The 10,000-nt window shown below is 69.2% G+C and overlaps 1 non-coding gene across 1 annotated transcript; it reads right to left on the reverse strand.

Moving 5' to 3' along the window:
* Positions 1–4,173: 4,173 nt before the first annotated feature.
* Positions 4,174–4,292, reverse strand: LOC135977790 (5S ribosomal RNA). The gene has a single exon (XR_010595234.1). It is a non-coding gene; the product is annotated as a 5S ribosomal RNA (ribosomal RNA).
* Between the last annotated feature and the right edge of the window lie 5,708 nt (positions 4,293–10,000).

The raw sequence follows: 10,000 nt of genomic DNA on the forward strand, positions 1-10,000 counted from the left end.
GCTGAGGACCGCAGAGGGGGGCTTAATAGTCGAGACGGAGCAGGTCCGGGGGAGGCTTAATAGTCGTCCCCCGGCCAGTGCGGGGGAGGCTTAATAGTCGTCCCCCGGGTACTCCGGGGGCCAGGCTTAATAGTCGTCCCCCGAGGACTCCGGGGGCAGGCTTAACAGTCATCCGCCCCGGGCGCTCCAGGGGGAAAGCTTAATAGTCCTCCCCCGAGAGTGTGTGTGTGTGTGTGGGAGGGAGGCTTAGCAGTCTTGCCCCGGGCGGTCCGGTGGGGGAGGCTTAGCAGTCGTCATCCGAGGACTCCGGGGGCAGGCTTAATAGTGGTTCCAGGGGAGGCTTAATAGTCGTCCCCCGGGCAGTCCGGGAGAGGCTTAATCGTCATCCCCCGACAGTGTGTGTGTGTGTGTGGGGGGGGAGGCTTAGCAGTCTTCCCCCAGGCTGGGTGGGGGCCTGGCGGGAGGCGTCGCAGTCTTCCCCCGGGCGGTCCGGTGGGGGAGGCTTAGCAGTCGTCATCAGGGCGGTCCGGGGGGTGGGGGGAGGCCTCAGAGTCGTCCCTCGGAGAGCCGGGTCGGCGGCGGTGGCGGGTGTCAGGCTTTACGTCCAGCCTCCGGAGGGTGAGCGTCCTCGGACGGGATGCAGCTGCCGCAGAGAGGCAGCCTCTGAGGCAAGGAGCGGAGCACCGAGGCTGGGGAGAGGGGAGCAGGAGCCGGGGGCTGGGGTGGGTGGGTGGGGGGGGCGTTCAGGACAACCGATCAAGCCCCGGGAAGCGGCTGTCAAATGTTCAAAGTCCCCCCCGGGACAACAGGTCAAGCCCTGGGAGGCGGCTGTCAAATGTTCAAAGTCCCCACCGGGACAACAGGTCAACCCCCGGGAAGCGGCTGTCAAATTTTCAAAGTCCCCGTTCGGCCACCAGGTCAACCCGCTGAATCTACTGGGTTGACCTGGCGGCCGGTTTGCTTTCCGGCCACCAGGTCAACCCATTGGATTCGACGGGTTGACCTGGCGACCGGTTTGCTTTCCGGCCACCAGGTCAACCCATTGGATTCGACGGGTTGACCTGGTGGCCGGTTTGCTTTCCGGACCGGATGTCACCCCACTCCCAGGGCAGCGCGGCAGTGGTGCTGAGGACCGCAGAGGGGGGGCTTAATAGTCGAGAGGGAGCAGGTCCGGGGGAGGCTTAATAGTCGTCCCCCGAGGACTCCGGGGGCCAGGCTTAATAGTCGTCCCCCCGGGCGCTCCAGGGGGAAAGCTTAATAGTCCTCCCCCGAGGATAGGCTTAATAGTCGCCCCCCGGCCAGTCCGGGGGAGGCTTAATAGTCGTCCCCCGAGTGCTCCGGGGGGCAGGCTTAATAGTCGTTCCCCAGGCAGTCTGGGAGAGGCTTAAGAGTCATCCCCCGACAGTGTGGGTGTGGGTGTGGGCGGGGGGGAGGCTTAGCAGTCGTCCCCAGGGCGGTCCGGGGGTGGGGGGAGGCCTCAGAGTCGTCCCTCCGAGAGCCGTGTCGGCGGCGGTGGCGGGTGTCAGGCTTTACGTCCAGCCTCCGGAGGGTGAGCGTCCTCGGACGCGATGCAGCCGCCGCAGAGAGGCAGCCTCCGAGGCAGGGAGCGGAGCACCGAGGCTGGGGAGTGGGGAGCAGGAGCCGGGGGGGAGGTGGGGGGCGTTCAGGACAACAGGTCAACCCCCTGGAAGCGGCTGTCAAATGTTCAACGTCCCCACTCGGCCACCAGGTCAAGCCCCGGGAAGCGGCTGTAAAATTCTCAAAGTCCCCACCGGGACAATAGGTCAAGCCCTGGGAGGCGGCTGTCAAATGTTCAAAGTCCCCACCGGGACAACAGGTCAACCCCCGGGAAGCGGCTGTCAAATTTTCAAAGTCCCCGTTCGGCCACCAGGTCAACCCGCTGAATCTACTGGGTTGACCTGGCGGCCGTTTTGCTTTCCGGCCACCAGGTCAACCCATTGGTTTCGACGGGTTGACCTGGCGGCTGGTTTGCTTTCCGGCCACCAGGTCAACCCATTGGATTCGACGGGTTGACCTGGTGGCCGGTTTGCTTTCCGGCCCGGGTGTCACCCCACTCCGAGGGCAGCACGGCAGTGGTCTTGAGGACCACAGAGGGGGGCTTAATAGTCGAGACGGAGCAGGTCCGGGGGAGGCTTAATAGTCGCCCCCCGGCCAGTCCGGGGGAGGCTTAATAGTCGTCCCCCGAGGACTCCGGGGGCCAGGCTTAATAGTCGTCCCCCCCCGGGCGCTCCAGGGGGGAAAGCTTAATAGTCCTCCCCCGAGGACTCCGGGGGCAGGCTTAACAGTCGTCCGCCCCGGGCGCTCCAGGGGGAAAGCTTAATAGTCCTCCCCCGACAGTGTGTGTGTGTGTGTGTGGGAGGGAGGCTTAGCAGTCTTGCCCCGGGCGGTCCGGTGGGGGAGGCTTAGCAGTCGTCCCCAGGGCGGTCCGGGGGTGGGGGGGGGGGGGAGGCCTCACAGTCGTCCCTCGGAGAGCCGGGTCAGCGGCAGTGGTGGGTTTACGTCCAGCCTCCGGAGGGTGCGCGTCCTCGGAGGCGATGCAGGCGCCGCAGAGAGGCAGCCTCCGAGGCAGGGAGCGGAGCACCGAGGCTGGGGAGAGGGGAGCAGGAGCCGGGGGCTGGGGCTGGGGGTGGGGGGCGTTCAGGACAACCGGTCAAGCCCCGGGAAGCAGCTGTCAAATGTTCCAAGTCCCCACTCGGCCACCAGGTCCACCCCAGTCTAGCAATGGGGTTGACCTGGCTGACGGCCGGTTAGTATCAAGGTAAACTCACCGTCGTCCACAGGAGGGCAGCTCTCAGGCCGGCCGGCTGCGGCTGACTCTGGGGCGGCGCCCGGTCCCGGCAGCGAGGGGCGGGGGGCGCGGAGCGAGACGGGGCTAACCGGGGGGGGGCGCCTCCTGCGACTTTGGGGGCCGCGGGTCGTCAGTGGCGTGCAGGCCGGGCCTCTCCCGGGGGATTCGGGGGGGCGGTCCTGCGGGCCGGGCGCAGGGGGCTCGAGCGAGCCCGGGCCGGTCCGCCCCGGGGCCGGGGTCTCCGCCTGCGGCTCAGGGGGGCGCGGGTCGTCGGGGGAGGAAGCCCGGGGGAGCCGCACACCGGCCCGCCAGGCCAGGCCTGGCCTGGATGGCCGCGGGGGGATTCGGGGCGGTCCCGCGGGCCGGGGGCCGGGCGCAGGGGAGGCGGGGGGGCCGAGCGAGTCCGTCCCGGGCCCGGGGCCTCCCCCTGCGGCTTTGGGGTCCGTGGGTCCCCGCTGGAGGAAGCCACTGGGAGCTGGACACCCGCCGTCCGTCCCGCCAGGCCAGGCCTGGCCTGGGTGGCCGCGGGGGGATTCGGGGCGGTCCCGCGGGCCGGGGGCCGGGCGCAGGGGAGGCGGGGGGGCCGAGCGAGTCGGGCCCGGGCCCGGGGCCTCCCCCTGCGGCTTTGGGGTCCGTGGGTCCCCGCTGGAGGAAGCCGCTGGGCGCTGGACACCCGCCGTCCGTCCCGCCTGGCCAGGCCTGGCCTGGGTGGCCGCGGGGGGATTCGGGGCGGTCCCGCGGGCCGGGGGCCGGGCGCAGGGGAGGCGGGGGGGCCGAGCGAGTCGGGCCCGGGCCCGGGGCCTCCCCCTGCGGCTTTGGGGTCCGTGGGTCCCCGCTGGAGGAAGCCGCTGGGCGCTGGACACCCGCCGTCCGTCCCGCCTGGCCAGGCCTGGCCTGGGTGGCCGCGGGGGGATTCGGGGCGGTCCCGCGGGCCGGCGGCCGGGCGCAGGGGGTCCGAGCGAGTCCGTCCCGGGCCCGGGGCCTCCCCCTGCGGCTTTGGGGTCCGTGGGTCCCCGCTGGAGGAAGCCGCTGGGCGCTGGACACCCGCCGTCCGTCCCGCCTGGCCAGGCCTGGCCTGGGTGGCCGCGGGGGGGGATTCGGGGCGGACCTGCGGGCCGGCGGCCGGGAGGGTCCGGGCCAGTCCGCCCCATGCCCGGGGTCTCCCCCAGCGGCTTCGGTGGCCCCGGGGGGGGTCCTCCGCGGAGGAAGCCGGGTGGGTGGGGAGCCGGACCCCAGGCGCCCAGACCCGTGACCTGCGGCCGCGACCTCCGACTCGGCAGGAGCGACGAGGGGCTTTCCGGCCCGTCCCCCCCTCTCCTTCCCCCCCAGAAAAGGAGAGAGAGCTGACTCGGACCGGGAAAAGCTGCCTACGGCACCTGGGATTCCCAGGCGGTCACCCATCCAAGTACTAGCCAGGCCCGGGACGGTTTACCTTCCGAGATCGGACGGGATCGGGGGCGTTCGGTCCGGTATGGCCGTAGGCACCCGGCCCCGCGCCTCCTCGCCCGCTTTCCCCTGCCGACGCCCGGGCCTGCCGCACGGTGAGCCCCGGTCGGACTGCCCCCCCCCCTGCGGCAGGGCCCCCGTCTCTCGCGGGCCCGGTCCTTTTTTCCTTTTCGAGCTCCGGGGCCCGGGCTGGCCGCCAGAGCCCCTCCGCCCGCCCTCCCCGGCGTCGGGGAAAATACTGTCCCGGACTTCCAGTGCGCCCGATCCTGTCAGCCGGGGGGTGGGGAGGGGCAGTCCCTCGCTGCGGCCGGGGAGGGTGAGCCCAGGGCGGCTTGCCTGCCGTGCGAGGCCCCTCTCGGCCACCAGGTCAACCCCGAGTCGAAAGGGCTGAAAAATTTTCAGAGTCCCCTCCCGGGCACCAGGTCAACCCGTGGAATCGGACGGGTTCACCTGCTGGCCGGTTCGCTTCCCGGGCACCAGGTCAACCCGTGGAATCGAAAGGGTTCACCTGCTGGCCGGTTTGCTTTCCGGCCACCAGGTCAACCCCTAGGGGTTTTAACGGGGGCACGCCCGGTGGCCTCTTTCCCGTCCGGTCACCAGGTCAACCCGGATCTCCCTCCTTCCCTGGGCGTCCCCTCCTCGGAGGCGTCAGGTTCCATTCCCCCCCCCCCCCCCAGACTTCCAGGGGCCCGATCCAGTCGGCCGGGAGGCAGTCCCTCGCTGCGGCCGGGGAGGGTGAGCCCAGGGCGGCCTGGTCCATGTCTCTAGTGGGCCCGATCCTTTTTTTTTTTTTCGAGCTCCGGGGCCAGGCCCGCCCGGGCAGCCCTCCTCGGAGGCGTGGGGCGATTTCCCCCCGCCCCCAGACTTCCAGGGGCCCGATCCTGTCGGCCGGGAGGCAGTCCCTCGCTGCGGCCGGGGAGGGTCAGCCCAGGGCGGCTTGCCTGCCGTGCGAGTCCCCTCTCGGCCACCAGGTCAACCCCGAGTCGAAAGGGCTGAAAAATTTTCTGAGTCCCCTCCCGGGCACCAGGTCAACCCGTGGAATCGAACGGGTTCACCTGCTGGCCGGTTCGCTTTCCGGCCACCAGGTCAACCCGTGGAATCGAAAGGGTTCACCTGCTGGCCGGTTCGCTTTCCGGCCACCAGGTCAACCCCTAGGTTTTAAGGGGGGGGGACGCCCGGTGGCCTCTTTCCCGTCCGGTCACCAGGTCAACCCGGATCTCCCTCCTTCCCTGGGCGCCCCCTCCTCGGAGGCGTCAGGTTCCATTCTTTTTTCCAGACTTCCAGGGGCCCGATCCAGTCGGCCGGGTGGCAGTCCCTCGCTGCGGCCGGGGAGGGTGAGCCCAGGGCGGCTTGCCTGCCGTGCGAGTCCCCTCTCGGCCACCAGGTCAACCCCGAGTCGAAAGGGCTGAAAAATTTTCAGAGTCCCCTCCCGGGCACCAGGTCAACCCGTGGAATCGAACGGGTTCACCTGCTGGCCGGTTCGCTTCCCGGGCACCAGGTCAACCCGTGGAATCGAAAGGGTTCACCTGCTGGCCGGTTCGCTTTCCGGCCACCAGGTCAACCCCTAGGTTTTAAGGGGGGGGACGCCCGGTGGCCTCTTTCCCGTCCGGTCACCAGGTCAACCCGGATCTCCCTCCTTCCCTGGGCGCCCCCTCCTCGGAGGCGTCAGGTTCCAGTCTTTTTTCCAGACTTCCAGGGGCCCGATCCAGTCGGCCGGGAGGCAGTCCCTCGCTGCGGCCGGGGAGGGTGAGCCCAGGGCGGCCTGGTCCATGTCTCTAGTGGGCCCGATCCTTTTTTTTTTTTTCGAGCTCCGGGGCCAGGCCCGCCCGGGCAGCCCTCCTCGGAGGCGTGGGGCGATTTCCCCCCGCCCCCAGACTTCCAGGGGCCCGATCCTGTCGGCCGGGAGGCAGTCCCTCGCTGCGGCCGGGGAGGGTCAGCCCAGGGCGGCTTGCCTGCCGTGCGAGTCCCCTCTCGGCCACCAGGTCAACCCCGAGTCGAAAGGGCTGAAAAATTTTCAGAGTCCCCTCCCGGGCACCAGGTCAACCCGTGGAATCGAACGGGTTCACCTGCTGGCCGGTTCGCTTTCCGGCCACCAGGTCAACCCGTGGAATCGAAAGGGTTCACCTGCTGGCCGGTTCGCTTTCCGGCCACCAGGTCAACCCCTAGGTTTTAAGGGGGGGGGACGCCCGGTGGCCTCTTTCCCGTCCGGTCACCAGGTCAACCCGGATCTCCCTCCTTCCCTGGGCGCCCCCTCCTCGGAGGCGTCAGGTTCCATTCTTTTTTCCAGACTTCCAGGGGCCCGATCCAGTCGGCCGGGTGGCAGTCCCTCGCTGCGGCCGGGGAGGGTGAGCCCAGGGCGGCTTGCCTGCCGTGCGAGTCCCCTCTCGGCCACCAGGTCAACCCCGAGTCGAAAGGGCTGAAAAATTTTCAGAGTCCCCTCCCGGGCACCAGGTCAACCCGTGGAATCGAACGGGTTCACCTGCTGGCCGGTTCGCTTCCCGGGCACCAGGTCAACCCGTGGAATCGAAAGGGTTCACCTGCTGGCCGGTTCGCTTTCCGGCCACCAGGTCAACCCCTAGGTTTTAAGGGGGGGGACGCCCGGTGGCCTCTTTCCCGTCCGGTCACCAGGTCAACCCGGATCTCCCTCCTTCCCTGGGCGCCCCCTCCTCGGAGGCGTCAGGTTCCAGTCTTTTTTCCAGACTTCCAGGGGCCCGATCCAGTCGGCCGGGAGGCAGTCCCTCGCTGCGGCCGGGGAGGGTGAGCCCAGGGCGGCCTGGTCCATGTCTCTAGTGGGCCCGATCCTTTTTTTTTTTTCGAGCTCCGGGGCCAGGCCCGCCCGGGCAGCCCTCCTCGGAGGCGTGGGGCGATTTCCCCCCCCCCCAGACTTCCAGGGGCCCGATCCTGTCGGCCGGGAGGCAGTCCCTCGCTGCGGCCGGGGAGGGTCAGCCCAGGGCGGCTTGCCTGCCGTGCGAGTCCCCTCTCGGCCACCAGGTCAACCCCGAGTCGAAAGGGCTGAAAAATTTTCAGAGTCCCCTCCCGGGCACCAGGTCAACCCGTGGAATCGAACGGGTTCACCTGCTGGCCGGTTCGCTTTCCGGCCACCAGGTCAACCCGTGGAATCGAAAGGGTTCACCTGCTGGCCGGTTCGCTTTCCGGCCACCAGGTCAACCCCTAGGTTTTAAGGGGGGGGGACGCCCGGTGGCCTCTTTCCCGTCCGGTCACCAGGTCAACCCGGATCTCCCTCCTTCCCTGGGCGCCCCCTCCTCGGAGGCGTCAGGTTCCATTCTTTTTTCCAGACTTCCAGGGGCCCGATCCAGTCGGCCGGGTGGCAGTCCCTCGCTGCGGCCGGGGAGGGTGAGCCCAGGGCGGCTTGCCTGCCGTGCGAGTCCCCTCTCGGCCACCAGGTCAACCCCGAGTCGAAAGGGCTGAAAAATTTTCAGAGTCCCCTCCCGGGCACCAGGTCAACCCGTGGAATCGAACGGGTTCACCTGCTGGCCGGTTCGCTTCCCGGGCACCAGGTCAACCCGTGGAATCGAAAGGGTTCACCTGCTGGCCGGTTCGCTTTCCGGCCACCAGGTCAACCCCTAGGTTTTAAGGGGGGGGACGCCCGGTGGCCTCTTTCCCGTCCGGTCACCAGGTCAACCCGGATCTCCCTCCTTCCCTGGGCGCCCCCTCCTCGGAGGCGTCAGGTTCCAGTCTTTTTTCCAGACTTCCAGGGGCCCGATCCAGTCGGCCGGGAGGCAGTCCCTCGCTGCGGCCGGGGAGGGTGAGCCCAGGGCGGCCTGGTCCATGTCTCTAGTGGGCCCGATCCTTTTTTTTTTTTTCGAGCTCCGGGGCCAGGCCCGCCCGGGCAGCCCTCCTCGGAGGCGTGGGGCGATTTCCCCCCCCCCCAGACTTCCAGGGGCCCGATCCTGTCGGCCGGGAGGCAGTCCCTCGCTGCGGCCGGGGAGGGTCAGCCCAGGGCGGCTTGCCTGCCGTGCGAGTCCCCTCTCGGCCACCAGGTCAACCCCGAGTCGAAAGGGCTGAAAAATTTTCAGAGTCCCCTCCCGGGCACCAGGTCAACCCGTGGAATCGAACGGGTTCACCTGCTGGCCGGTTCGCTTCCCGGGCACCAGGTCAACCCGTGGAATCGAAAGGGTTCACCTGCTGGCCGGTTCGCTTTCCGGCCACCAGGTCAACCCCTAGGTTTTAAGGGGGGGGACGCCCGGTGGCCTCTTTCCCGTCCGGTCACCAGGTCAACCCGGATCTCCCTCCTTCCCTGGGCGCCCCCTCCTCGGAGGCGTCAGGTTCCAGTCTTTTTTCCAGACTTCCAGGGGCCCGATCCAGTCGGCCGGGAGGCAGTCCCTCGCTGCGGCCGGGGAGGGTGAGCCCAGGGCGGCCTGGTCCATGTCTCTAGTGGGCCCGATCCTTTTTTTTTTTTTCGAGCTCCGGGGCCAGGCCCGCCCGGGCAGCCCTCCTCGGAGGCGTGGGGCGATTTCCCCCCCCCACCCCCAGACTTCCAGGGGCCCGATCCTGTCGGCCGGGAGGCAGTCCCTCGCTGCGGCCGGGGAGGGTCAGCCCAGGGCGGCCTGCTTGGCGGCCGGGTCCATGTCTCTAGTGGGCCCGATCCTTTTTTTCCCTTTTCCGGCTCCGGGGCCCGGGGTGCTCGGGTAGCCCTCCGCGGTGGCGTCGGCCAATTTTTTTTAAAATCAGACTTCCGTGGGCCCGATCCTGACGGCCGGGAGGCAGTCCCTCGCCGCGTCCGGGGACGGCGAGACGCTCGGCCACCGGGTCAACCCGGAGGAAGCGGGCTGGGGGAAAAAAAAAAAAAAAAAAGTTTTCCAAGTCCGAAAAATTTTCAAAGTCCCCTCTCGGCCACCAGGTCAACCCCTTTGGAGCGAATGGGTTGACCTGACGGCCGGTCGTCTCGCGGATGTCCGGAAGGGGTCGCCCCACGCCGTCTCGGCCGACCGAGGGAACCACGAGGTGGCGCCCGGTTCCAGTTTCGTACCGCCGAAGGCGGGGCTTTGGCTTTTTCGACCTGCCTTTCGAGGATTGTGTGAGGAGATTTCTGAGGACAGGTTTTTCAGAGCCTGTGAGAACCGGAGCTCAGCCTAGGGGATCAATCCGAGTATTGTACCCGACCCTGCCCGGCGTGGGAGGGGGGGAGCGGGCCCGTTTGAGGGCGGAGGCCAGCACCCGGCCCTCCGCCGAGACGGCCCGCTTTTCCCGGCTCTTAGCTCACGGGCCCCGCAGCGGCCGGGAGCCGAGCTCCGAGTGTCGGCGCCCCCCGGAGGGAGGGGGGGCCCGCTCCTCTCGCGCCCGCCGATCGATGTGGCGCTGACGTTCGCGACGGGAAGGGCCCTTCGCGGGCCGGCACCCCAACCGCGGGGCCGTCCGGTGTTCAGGCGGATGGGGACCCTCTTCCTTTTCGCGTGCACGGATCCAGGGACCGATGGGGACTTCCCTCCTCGGGGCGGCCCGGGCACCTGCCCGGCCCTCCGTGCGTGGGGCCGTCTGGCCGAGATCTCCGCCGTGCGAGGTCGAGCGGTTCCGGCAGACCACCCAGGGGTCCGAAAAACCCAGGGAGCCGCGAGGCTCAGCAGGGCCAAACACGGTCGCGAGAGCGAGCAGGGGCGCGCTGCGGTCCCCCCCCGACAGGACCACACCACGCGGCGCGGGCCGCGGGAGGTGGGCTGGCCCTCGGCGTCGGTGGGACCCCCGTACCGCCCTCTCGCTGGAGCACCAGTAACCCCTGCTGCCCTC

The sequence above is a fragment of the Chrysemys picta genome, unplaced genomic scaffold (genome assembly GCF_011386835.1).
Source record: "Chrysemys picta bellii isolate R12L10 unplaced genomic scaffold, ASM1138683v2 scaf36, whole genome shotgun sequence".
In the NCBI taxonomy this organism is placed as follows: Eukaryota; Metazoa; Chordata; order Testudines; family Emydidae; genus Chrysemys; species Chrysemys picta.